Below are 13,790 nucleotides of genomic sequence, written 5' to 3' on the forward strand. Positions count from 1 at the left end.
TAGCTCCTAATAAAGTGTGTGTGTGTGTGTGTGTGTGTGTGTCGATGCTATATTTGGCACTGTGAAGATAGTGACTTAAATCTTACACTAATTGCTCACATCGCTAGTTCCTCGCAGCAAAGATCAGCAGCGCTCCAGCTGTAATTGTATCTTTAACTCAAATTATATTGGTACATTTAGAAGCGCTTTGCAAAAGCACTCTCAGTGAGACCGGTGTTTCTCGCTAAACTCTTACTTACTATGGTTTTGCTGATGAACAGTTCATTTGTTACCAAATGTTGCATGCTACTCCCTGTAGAAGTGCTAGACATCTTAGTTTTCTCTACAGCGTGAAACTGCTTATTGGTTTTCTTTTGTTTAACTTAGCATGAGTTGTCTGGAAATTACAGAACAAACACACACACACACATTTTGTTGAACTTCTGTGATTATGCACTAAAGACAAAAGCTGCATGTGTTCATCAGTCAACAAAGGGGAGAAAATGTTTGACAGAAAATGCTACTTTCCCGTTGTTTCATTCTGATTATGTAAACAAGACTGATGTCAAAAATGTATAATTTGTGCAGGGAAATGTTCAGCGAACGCACTGAAGCGATGCACCATCCTGAGACATTCAAACTTTTTCGACATGTTTCTGAATTCTACATCATACAGGTTAACCTGTCATACATTTCAAGAGTAACCAACATTAAAGACTTGCTTTAATGACTGAACATCTTGTATTGTGGTGAGGCAGGTGTCTCCACTTGACAACTAAAAGAACATCTTATGTGAGAGCTTTAGAAGGCCTGAAAAGCTCTCACTTGATTGATTGCGATGATCTAAGGCTCTGCAATATTTGTCTTTGTTAGTCGCTCCATTCCAAATCTTCTGAGAGGTCATGAAGGAGATTGAAGATGCTGCATGCACTTCTTCAGTATGTAATGGATTACATTTACATTTAATAATTTAGCAGATGCATTCATCCAAAGCAGTTTACAAATGAGATGAGTTGCTAGTTGGTTTGATTGGATGAAAGTATGGTTGAGGATGATTCATAAATGTTTCAATATTCAAATTTAAGTTTTGTACAATGGTATTTTAGTATTATTTATGTGCTACTCTAGTATTGATTAATATCGTGAATTAGGATCTTTTTATATTTTCCATCATTTTAATTTGAGTTTGTTTTAGCAATTGTGTTATCTGCTTTTGTCATTTTTAGAGGCCAAGCTCCGAAGGCAACTATTGAATCCATTGGTGTCACAACTGATGTGGTAGTTCTTAAGAGGAAGACTAAATGCTAACTTTCTTTAATAAACACAAAGATAATACATGGAGGAAGGCAGCGAGAACAATCACACAAACGACTCGCACATAGACGAGAACCGACAATGTACTGAAAGAAACAGGGGGTATAAATGCACAGGGAACTTAATGACAGACAGCTGAACGTAATTAGTAACCAAGGAGACTAACTAGCAGGAGATCAAGACTGAACTGAAGCACATGAAACCAACAGAAATGAAATGAACACAACACAATACTGACAATTGGGCTTTTACTTAGGCCACATTTACACATAGCCAGGTATTTAGAGAAACAAATATTTCCCCCCCCTTCCGTTTTCAATAATAACATCGTGCACACAACATTGTTTTCAAAAAAGTTGTCATTTACATCAACCCGCATAAATACGCCTTCAAGCGCCATCTATGCCAAACAAATGGGTGGCAGTGTAGGGAGAAGGATAAAGCCATGCAAGCCAATCAGAATCCTCAGAATAGACAACAACGAATAACACAAGCGACTTCCTAGGGCGCTCCCATGACGTTAAGCATTTTCTGGCGCATAATGTGACGTTTGAGAACCTAAAACCCTGTTTCTCCCAGTTGACACGGCAACACATAACCAGCTTTATCAGAAATCTCCACTTTTAGAAATAATCGTTTTCTGTGATAAAAACTGGGTTTTCGTGTAAATGAGAGGCCAAACCGCAGGGAAATATCTGCGTCTTCCCTTCGTGTAAACGGGGCCTTATTTTATTTCAGTTAGTTGCCCAGACATAGTTTCTATTTTTATTTCTTCTAATAATTAAATTGTATTTTATTTCAGTTAGGTTTTTTAATTATATTTAAAAGTTAATAATATTTATTTATTTTAATAATAACAAGTATTTATTATTCGTGTTTATTTATGTATGTATTTATCTTATTATATTGTATGGTTTTTATATTTTCTATTTATTTTCTATTTATTTAGTACAAGTACAAGGCTTGTGTACACCTGTAACTTAGAAATATAGAAGTTTCAAAATTTTCTAAAAAAGTTTTCAAGTTCATGAAGAATTATCAATGCATAAAAATCCATAACAATTCCTCTGGGATAACCAGATCATTTATGGTATTCCAAAAATGTTTCGTTTCATTGCATGTACGGCTTTTCTGTTCCACCATATTGTGAATGTGACGCGTGTGCTGTATGTGTGTGTGTTTATTGGCCATCGCGTCCCCTCTCTTGGCTGCTCATAAAGAGATTGCTTTATGCAGAGAAGCACAGTGGAGGAGTCTGCTTTGATCTTCTCCCCATTCCTTCACTCTGCTCTTTCATCGCCAGGAACCCCCTCCCTCGCTCCCGCAGCCCCCTTTCTTGTCTCTCTCTCGCTTTCTGTCTCTTTAGCCTCCAGTCTGTTCTGCCGACTTTGCCCGATGGGAACTCGCACTGAAATGCCAAACAGCAGAAGGGGTTATTTCCTGTAGTGATATGAAGACGCTAGGTGCCCTGGGCTTCGAGTGCGGTCTAAAGAGGAGAAGAGGGGCTTTCCACCATGTGCCGAGTCCCGGAGGAAACAAAGAGATCACAGTCACGCAAATGAACGGCAGGCCAAATTTACACCTTTTCCCTCCGTGTCGAAGCAGCTGTGATGGATCACGCTGATTCGGGCTTGTGGCACATTTGTGGGAAGTTTTACAATGGCTGCGAGCGGCTTCATTAGTGGTCCACGCACATCCAAAGACTGCCTGTCGATTCACTATTAATGCAGCATCTGTGCAAGACTAGCGGTCGCTGAAGGGTGGGAGCAGTGAGCCCTGCAGGGAAGCTCTGACGGCCAGACACTGTTAGCCAGACGCTAACAGAGCAGCTAACTGTGGAGCGGGGCATGTGTGCCAAGTTTGGAGGCAATTAGGCTGCATGTCAAAACGGAATCTAGCTTTTGATTACCAAATGTGTCTGTGAGCTGTTTGTGTATTAAGAGGAGTCTCACTACTTTACTCGTTAACTTCTTGCCTTAGACATAATAGATGTATTGATAGCGAAGATTACATGACTATGTAATGCTAACACTAAGTCACCTGTAAAGGGGTACATGTAAGGTAATTTGAGGTTACACAGAGGCCAGCCATCCCATTCTATGTATACACATCTCACAATGTTTGCTGCCAGTCCGTTCTTTTCACCTCCCACACCTCCATTAGCTCCTTTTAGAGGTGGAGTCATCTAGTTTTTTTGACAGGACCTTGTGCTTGTGCTCAAAATATACCTTCCTCAAGCCCACATTAATTCCCTGGTGTCTCACAGAACTGTTTTAGACTAATTAGGGTCTCCGCCAATCCTCAGCAATTCCCTTCTCCGTGTATGTTTTTTTTTTTTTTTGCCTCAAAAGTTTCCTCAGCAAACTCATCTGTTCACATTCAGTTAAAAGTTGCAGCACTCACATAGTCATAATACTTGTGCTTTAGCACAAACTTTCTTTATCAGATTCAAGGTTGTTACTTTCCCTTGTGAAAAGAGAACTGTGTCTTTCCCTTGTGAATAAAGAACTGTGCTTAATTGTACTGAACGCGCACTTGTGTACCTTCAAATCTTAATGTTTATAATATAATATTATTGAAATAAAAAGGCCACTTAAGTGTGAGACACTTTAATGGCTATTTTTGTCACTAAAATAAACTTTTTAATAATGTCAAATTAAAAGTTTTACTTTAAAGTACATTTTAAATCGTTATGTCATTAGGTTTTTTTTATAATCATAATTTGTTAATAATCATTTGTCATGCTTTAAAAAGTACACTTATTTCGAGGTGTTGGCAGTACTTATAATTTTAACTGTAGTGTTATTTAATATCACATTTAAAGTTATTATATTTTAAATGTATTAAATTACAACGTCATCCTAACAAATGTGTTCTTACAAATGCAAATAAATACACTTTAACCATATTTTAATGACAATAGAAGTAATTAAGAAATTGCATGTAAAGATGTACTTAAGTCCTAAGTGGGTCAAAAAAGTGAAACTAATTGCATTTAATATCTAATTTTAAATAACAATGCAATGGTACGATGTCCTACCTGTCAAAATATGTATTTTCATACATCTGCGCACCCTGCTCGCGTAGACATCACGCGTCTTTAGCACGTTTCATGCAATGAGTAATACAGATGTCAGTGACCGAGCACCGCTACCGAAACAGCAGCCGCCTTTTACAGTTCTTCCTGAACCAAAACAATGCGCTTATGCTGCGTACACCATAACTACTGTAATTTAGAAGAGATGGAAGCCTGTGACGTTTGTGACTCGAAATTATTTGATTCAATGGCAACACTATCAACGTCACAATGAATCTGCAGCAGTCAGGTGGTACACATCAGTGCTCTTAAAGTTGTTTATGTTCATTATTATTGTAATGTTATGTGCTTTGAAACATGAGGTAGCTTAACGCCGTCTCTTGTGACACTTTGCAAACTCTGCTGTGTGCGTTCATGTGTTTTAAAGAAGACGTGGCTTCAGAGACGCTCTGAAGGGAGGGTGGGATCTTATGCTTTCAAAGCTAACTTGCTATTGCTAGCCGCTCCGAAAACTTCCTACCCTACCTTTAAGTATTTATTCTTTTAAAGTCTATTAGTGTAGCTACTTCTTTTTCCCATGGGTAAGTCTGTACTGTATTTGAGGGTCGCAGTGTTTCTCGACCCGAACCATTCTGCTGTTTGCCATCACGCAAATCCTGTAACTTTGAGTTATCAGGCGAGTGATTAAATGTGTAAATCTCATAAGAACATTGGAAGCGTTGCATCCCATATTGCCCTCTCACACCCGGCATGCATATCCTTCCAAACTCCCTTCTATCAAGCTACGCTAATCAGTGCATCTGTCAGTCAGTCTACTGGGGCAAGCGAACAGAATTAACAAGCCTTAGATGGAGTATTACTGCAGCAATAAGAGCAGCTTCAAAGCTAATGCGCTAAGTCATACCAACGCTAGCAGAGCCGGGCTTAACGTATGCAAAGCACTGGAATCCTAGTCAAGTTTACAAGCTTTGGAAGAATGGGTCTTAATCAAGTCTGAAGGGAATTTAAAGAGAGGGAAAGAGATGAAGACAAAGATATAGAGAGAGAGCTCAACTGTTTATGTATGTGTACACACGTAGCCTCATGTAAGCATAATAGTGTGTTGTATTTCAGCTGTACAGATGGTAGAGGAATGAGGTGATGAGATATTTATGAAGTGTTCTGTCACTTGGGCCTTAACTGCCATGCTGGACTTCAAAGCTTCACATTATAACTATATATAACAGACAGATGTATACAGTAAAATTAGCCTCCACAACACATACACTTAGGAGTATTTTTGTCTTGCCTCTTGGTTTACCCCATATATTTCTGGGTTTTAAATGGCAGTTCTTAAACTTTAATGTTAGATTAGTAATAGTAAGCCATTTTTTAACACAAGTCCATGACATTCAATTAAAAAAATCCTTTGAGAAAGACTATGAATCACTTTATGGTAGTAATATTTTTTCTGAGGTTCTAACTGAGGCATTTCTTCCAATTTCTCCCAGCACTCCTGTGGATATTTCAGAGTGTGAGAATCAAGCTTTACATTCAAGAGTATTAAAATGTAATGCGTTTTACTCTATTTAAAGGAATGTTCTGTGTTAAATCATTTAAATATAACAAATATTTGAGTATACGTTAATGCATTTACAATAGGTGTCTATGGGGCATAGGCAGTGCAGCAGGATGAATGATACCCAGTATAACAAGTACAGCCATAAGGCTTAAATAGTATATGTGTGAACATGCAGATATGTGATAACCTTGCCGGCGCAAACTCAATTCTTCCATGCCCGTCATGTAAATCTATGTAAACCCTGCTATTTTAGCATGCTATGCTTAAGGATATCAGAAAGGGGGTTATAAGAGCAGTAAAACTATGATTTAGACAACTTTGCAGCTTGCACAGTTTTTTTATAGAAGAATGAATGTAAGTGCTTTACCAAAAAACAGCTGCACATGTCTGCTTTTAAATCATCTTTGCCCCATAGACTTTCATAAATGAATGTGCATTAATGGAATGTATTGTCTATGGTAATTGACAGCATGCCACAGATGGTATTGATAGAGCTTAACTAGTTTTGAATGTGGAACATTCTTTCAAGAAATGTTTTACGGGATTGCATTTGGGCTATTTTACTCTTCTGCTGGTAATTTAGGAACTTTAAAGTGCTACAGAATGTTCAGAAAATACATAAACTATTCAAATGACCAAAACTCAGACAAGCTAAATATTTTCCAAAAATATTTTTGCAGTGTCTACCAAAATGTTTTTTTTCCAGAAAGCATTTAATGAAATCGCTTCTGAAAGCAAGAATAGCAGTGTAAAAACATTGAAAGAGTTTTTATTTTTAAACATCAAAACATTCTTTATGCGCTAGGTCAGGTGCAATGTAACACTATAACAGCATCACTCGCCTCACAATTGTCCATCAGGGACTATTTGAGATCAAACCTTCTCTCTGGACACCAATTTACTGGGCCATAATTACTCTGTTCACAGCACTAACTGTTCACATCATTTGAGTGTGTGTGTGTATGTGTGTGTGTGTGTGTCTGTGTCTGTGTCTGTAAAGAGCTTTTTACTGCCTTCCATCAGCCCACATACCCGTAAGGCTGACCTTGGGAATGATTTTTTTTTTTTCATAATGTTATTAATGATCATTTGCAACTAATTATATGATATTTAAAAGAACACAAATTACAGTGGGACATCCGCTTTAATAATGGACCATTCACAAAGCAGGAAAACACAAGGTCAAAAGAAGCAAATGATATTCAGAGAGCTGAGAAAAGAGGTTAAATGTATTTCAAAGCTCAGAAATGATAATATGGGTCTTACTGAGATTTGAATTAATAGCTTAATTAACACACAAAAAAAAGTATTTAATCGTCTCATTTGACAATCTGTGTCATCCGCTCAAGTACTTTGTAAGGTCTTACTGAACAGAGCAGCGACAGTATTTCCTCAGAGTTAGGAAAAATTATATATAATTGTGTATATATAAGTGTGATGGTTGGCACTATGGGTCAACTGATATGAGTTTTTCAATCATAGTTTCCAATTTATAAAAAGCATATATATATATATATATATATATATATATATATATATATATATATATATATATATATATATATATATATATATATATTGTATTATGTTATATAGAGAGAGAGAGCATACTTTACAATAATGTTCAATTTGGTAACATTAACCTAGATTAATAAATGTTGCCTTATTTTAAAGTGTTACCTTACATATTATATGATTGAACTGATAAAATGCATATCTGTATCTGTATCACACAATAGCTGTGTTAGTCCCATTGCAAAATGAATGGTTCTTATTCATATCCAAATAATCACTTTTGCATATATTTCTGCACAAGCACAGATTATTTTCCAGATGCACGGCATTACATTTAAACGGAGATGCAGAGCTGTCTCTGTTCTGGAGAAACTGACATCCATCTCTGGATTAACTCTGTGGAGATAGAAGCAGCAGTGCTGTGTTTGTGTGTGTGTGTGTGTGCGTGTGCGTGTGCTCGTCTCTATGCGCTGTTGCTGGGGCTGATGCGGAGGTTAAGTGTGGATGAGTGATTTATCTGAGAGAGTAGATTGTGCTGTAGTGCTGTACTGGCATATTCCTACATTAAAGTATAACAACCTAGTTGACCACAGTTGATAAAGAGAGGGAGACTGAGAGATGCACATCATTTTAACAAAAGCGGCATGTTTTTTTCAAAGCAAGAGAACCAGGTCAGGTCCTCTCTTTTCTATTGCCATCTCTTTTTTCCCTAGAATCACCATGACATCAATATGCTCTGCTTTTGATATGCTAAAGTGCTGTGGTAGAGTCTGAGACGGAGTACAGTATACCTATATGTAACACACAAAAGTGTGAATAACTTTGACATAACACACACTTTGACATAATTATTAATGTACAGGTAATTTATAATGTCAAGAAAGCAGGTGTAAGAGAACCTGAGCGGGGTTTGAGGGGTTGGTGGAGTCTTTCTGAAAGACTTTCTGAGCTGCGAGGGTTTTAGAGCAGAACAGGTGACCATGTGCAGCAGAGGAAAGAAAGGCCAGTTGAAGATTAATCCAGAGAGAGGTAGATGTGTGTCCTTGTCGTTGTGGGTTCAGGGTTAAGCTAAATTCTGAACTCAAGAATTGGCTCCTTCATGAATTGACCACAATACATGATATACCCTGACATTTACTCAACAAATTACACGTTTATATAAACTCAATTTAATATTGTCATCATCAAACAGATTTAAGGTTTTAATATATGTTACCCTGGATCACAAAACCAGTCATAAGTCGCACGGGTATATTTGTGGCAATAGCCAACAATACATTGTGGGTCAAAATTATCGATTTTTTTTTTTATGCAAAAAATCATTAGGATATTAAGTAAAGATCATGTTCCATGAAGATATTTTGTAAATTTCCTACTGTAAATATATAAAACATGTATTTTTGTGAGTGAATGCAGCACAAGCGCGAACATAAATGGATATTATTATTGATAACATGTTTAATCATATAAAACATTTCTTTATTTTGGAACAAGTATTTGATACACTGCCGATTTTGCAGGTTTTCCTACTTACAAAGCATGTGAGGTCTGTAATTTTTATCATAGGTACACTTCAACTGTGAGAGACAAAACAAATTTGTTTTTGATAAAACAAAAATCCAGAAAATCACATTGTATGATTTTTAAATAATTAATTTGCATTTTATTGCATGACATAAGTATTTGATCACCTACCAACCAGTAAGAATTCCGGCTCTCACAGACCTGTTAGTTTTTCTTTAAGAAGCCCTCCTGTTCTCCACTCATTACCTGTATTAACTGCACCTGTTTGAACTTGTTACCTGTATAAAAAACACCTGTCCACACACTCAATCAAACAGACTCCAACCTCTCCACAATGGCCAAGAACAGAGAGCTGTGTAAAGACATTAGGGATAAAATTGTATACCTGCACAAGGCCGGGATGGGCTACAGGACAATAGGCAAGCAGCTTGGCGAGAAGGCAACAACTGTTGGCGCAATTATTAGAAAATGGAATAAGTTCAAGATGACGGTCAATCTCCCTCGGTCTGGGGCACCATGCAAGATCTCACCTCGTGGGCATCAATGATCATGAGGAAGGTGAGGGATCAGCCCAGAACTATACGGCAGGACCTGGTCAATGACCTGAAGAGAGCTGGGACCACAGTCTCAAAGAAAACCATTAGTAACACACTACGCCGTCATGGATTAAAATCCTGCAGCGCACGCAAGGTCCCCCTGCTCAAGCCAGCGCATGTCCAGGCCCGTCTGAAGTTTGCCAATGACCATCTGGATGATCCAGAGGAGGAATGGGAGAAGGTCATGTGGTCTGATGAGACAAAAATAGAGCTTTTTGGTCTAAACTCCACTCACCGTGTTTGGAGGAAGAAGAAGGATGAGTACAACCCCCAAGAACACCATCCCAACCGTGAAGCATGGAGGTGGAAACATCATTCTTTGGGGATGCTTTTCTGCAAAGGGGAAGGGGAAAGGGGCTGGGTCTTCCAACATGACAACGACCTGAAACACACAGCCAGGGCAACTAAGGAGTGGCTCCGTAAGAAGCATCTCAAGGTCCTGGAGTGGCCTAGCCAGTCTCCAGACCTGAACCCAATAGAAAATCTTTGGAGGGAGCTGAAAGTCTGTATTGCCCAGCGACAGCCCCGAAACCTGAAGGATCTGGAGAAGGTCTGTATGGAGGAGAGGGCCAAAGTCCCTGCTGCAGTGTGTGCAAACCTGGTCAAGAACTACAGGAAACGTATGATCTCTGTAATTGCAAACAAAGGTTTCTGTACCAGATATTAAGTTCTGCTTTTCTGATGTATCAAATACTTATGTCATGCAATAAAATGCAAATTAATTACTTAAAAATCATACAATGTGATTTTCTGGATTTTTGTTTTAGATTCCGTCACTCACAGTTGAAGAGTACCTATGATAAAAATTACAGACTTCTACATGCTTTGTAAGTGGGAAAACCTGCAAAATCGGCAGTGTATCAAATACTTGTTCTCCCCACTGTATATATATATACTGTATATATATATACTGTATATATATATATATATATATATATATACACTGTGTGTGTGTATATATATATATATATATATATATATATATATATATTATATACATAGCTAGCGAAAGCGGTCATATAGGGATTGTCAAAGTTTTTTTTTTTTTTTTTTTCTGTCATCTACTGAATTTTTCGAAATGAAACATGAAATTTGGTGGGCATGTAGCCCCACTAGACTTTTACGGAAAAATTTCGTTTGGGCCCCGGGTTTTTGTTGAAAGCTGTTTGTTGTTACCAATGTAGCATGAAAAAGACTTGCTTGAACACAATAAGTGTGTTTTTGAAACTAATTTTTATAATACATTATGTAGGGAAAACCACTGTTATGAATGTGACATTTTCACATTACGGATGTTAAGTGTCTAAACTAATGACTTTTGATATAAAACTTAAATAGTAATAGCAAATAATTACAAAACTCTAAATTATCCATGATCCACAGGAATACTCCAGACAGTCTTTTAAAATATACAACTTATATACATAAACACGCAATACAGCCAAATTGCTCCACGTCATTTATTTTTGTGGAAAGCCAGTGCAGGCCTGAGCGGCGGTCATATTTTGTACTTTGTATATTTTTATAAACCTTGTATATTTAAGTTAAGTAATTTCACTTAAATGACAATTAATAGGTAATTTGCATTGCCATTTAAGTGAAATTATTGAACTTAAATATACGAGCTTGATAAAAATTATCATTCTAGAGGAAAATTTCAGATGGCACTTAGAGGCTTTTGCATCTGAACTCTTCATATATATATACACACACTCACCTAAAAGATTATTAGGAACACCATACTAATACTGTGTTTGACCCCCTTTTGCCTTCAGAACTGCCTTAATTCTACGTGGCATTGATTCAACAAGGTGCTGAAAGCATTCTTTAGAAATGTTGGCCCAAATTGATAGGATAGCATCTTGCAGTTGATGGAGATTTGTGGGATGCACATCCAGGGCACGAAGCTCCCGTTCCACCACATCCCAAAGATGCTCTATTGGGTTGAGATCTGGTGACTGTGGGGGCCATTTTAGTACAGTGAACTCATTGTCATGTTCAAGAAACCAATTTGAAATGATTCGAGCTTTGTGACATGGTGCATTATCCTGCTGGAAGTAGCCATCAGAGGATGGGTACATGGTGGTCATAAAGGGATGGACATGGTCAGAAACAATGCTCAGGTAGGCTGTGGCATTTAAACGATGCCCAATTGGCACTAAGGGGCCTAAAGTGTGCCAAGAAAACATCCCCCACACCATTACACCACCACCACCAGCCTGCACAGTGGTAACAAGGCATGATGGATCCATGTTCTCATTCTGTTTACACCAAATTCTGACTCTACCATCTGAATGTCTCAACAGAAATCGAGACTCATCAGACCAGGCAACATTTTTCCAGTCTTCAACTGTCCAATTTTGGTGAGCTCGTGCAAATTGTAGCCTCTTTTTCTTATTTGTAGTGGAGATGAGTGGTACCCGGTGGGGTCTTCTGCTGTTCTAGCCCATCCGCCTCAAGGTTGTGAATGTTGTGGCTTCACAAATGCTTTGCTGCATACCTCGGTTGTAACGAGTGGTTATTTCAGTCAAAGTTGCTCTTCTATCAGCTTGAATCAGTCGGCCCATTCTCCTCTGACCTCTAGCATCAACAAAGCATTTTCGCCCACAGGACTGCCACATACTGGATGTTTTTCCCTTTTCACACCATTCTTTGTAAACCCTAGAAATGGTTGTGCGTGAAAATCCCAGTAACTGAGCAGATTGTGAAATACTCAGACCGGCCCGTCTGGCACCAACAACCATGCCACGCTCAAAATAGCTTAAATCACCTTTCTCTCTCATTCTGACATTCAGTTTGGAGTTCAGGAGATTGTCTTGACCAGGACCACACCCCTAAATGCATTGAAGCAACTGCCATGTGATTGGTTGATTAGATAATTGCATTAATGAGAAATTGAACAGGTGTTCCTAATAATCCTTTAGGTGAGTGTATATAATTATTTAAAAACTACACTTAAGGCCCATTCACACTAAGAATGTTAACTCTAAAGATAACTTAAGATGATAACAATATTAGCGTCCACTCCAACATACCATTTCATTGTTTATTATAAGCACGCGCTGCAGTTTTGTCATCTGCTGCTTGAGCTCTGTAAAGCAGGATGGATTCTGATTCCATTTTAATTCTACTTCCTTGAATTCAAATTGTGCATTTGAATTAGAAAGGCATTCTCAATCAAACTCTGATTGGCTGATATTAATTCTATATTCATTCATTGGTAGTCAATATTGTATGATAATACTACACCATGATACTGAATGATTACCATATTTATATGGCATGGCCAAGGTAATTCAAATAATACAATGGTAAAATGGGGTTTCTGCAACACCAGACAGTCTCTCCTAATGTGATTGTGTGTTCATTTTCCAGGGCGTGGACCGTGAAATTTTACTTAGAGAGGAATGAAAATAAAACAGTACATTTGTTTTGTAAATGTTCACTAATGTGTGTAGCATAACAATATCAGGCATGTGTTTAACCTCGTTCACTCAGAATGAAAGCAGAAAGAAGAACAGAAAAGAGAGAGAAAGGCAGAGAGATGCAGGCTTGTGTTAATAGGATTGACTTGGCACATGAAAGAGACAGTTGTTGGCCCTGTCTCTGAGAATTAACTCCACTTCACACACACTTCACACACACACACACACACACACACACACACACACACACACACACACACACACACACACACACACACAGTACTCGAGACACACATCACTGTGTCTATAATGACATCTCTGCCTCTCTCTCTCATTCTCTCTCTCGCTCTAATGAAGGAGCTGGTGAAGGAATTATATGCAGGTGTAAAATGTGAATGAAAGGAATATAGAATAACACACTACAATTGATTCATGTAAATCCACTGCTGGAGATATTGGCTAACAAGAATGTCTAAGAAGAAAGTGGGGATGTGGAGAGGAATGCTTGCTTTCCCTGCCTTTGTGTGGCTGAAAGAAAAAAAGAGAGAGGGAGAAGACTAGACTAAGTTTCTACTGTCTGTCTCCTTCAGCATGGACGGCCAAGGAAAACTTGAGCCCATGTGAATTTGTCTTGCATTATTAATAGAGTTACTAACTAACAGCTGCAGTGCTATTAACGTAAATGTTTTTTCAGTAGTGTGACAGTAGCTGAGCTGTTTTAAAACAGTGTAACTTTTCCAGTAACAAGCAACTTTTTTGTACAAGTAGCAGTGTAGCATGACAAAACACAACATCGCTGGTTTTTATGTCACAATATACTGCACATGCAGCTCTACAGC

This window comes from Rutilus rutilus, assembly GCF_951802725.1.
Source record: "Rutilus rutilus genome assembly, chromosome: 2".
Taxonomy (NCBI): Eukaryota; Metazoa; Chordata; class Actinopteri; order Cypriniformes; family Leuciscidae; genus Rutilus; species Rutilus rutilus.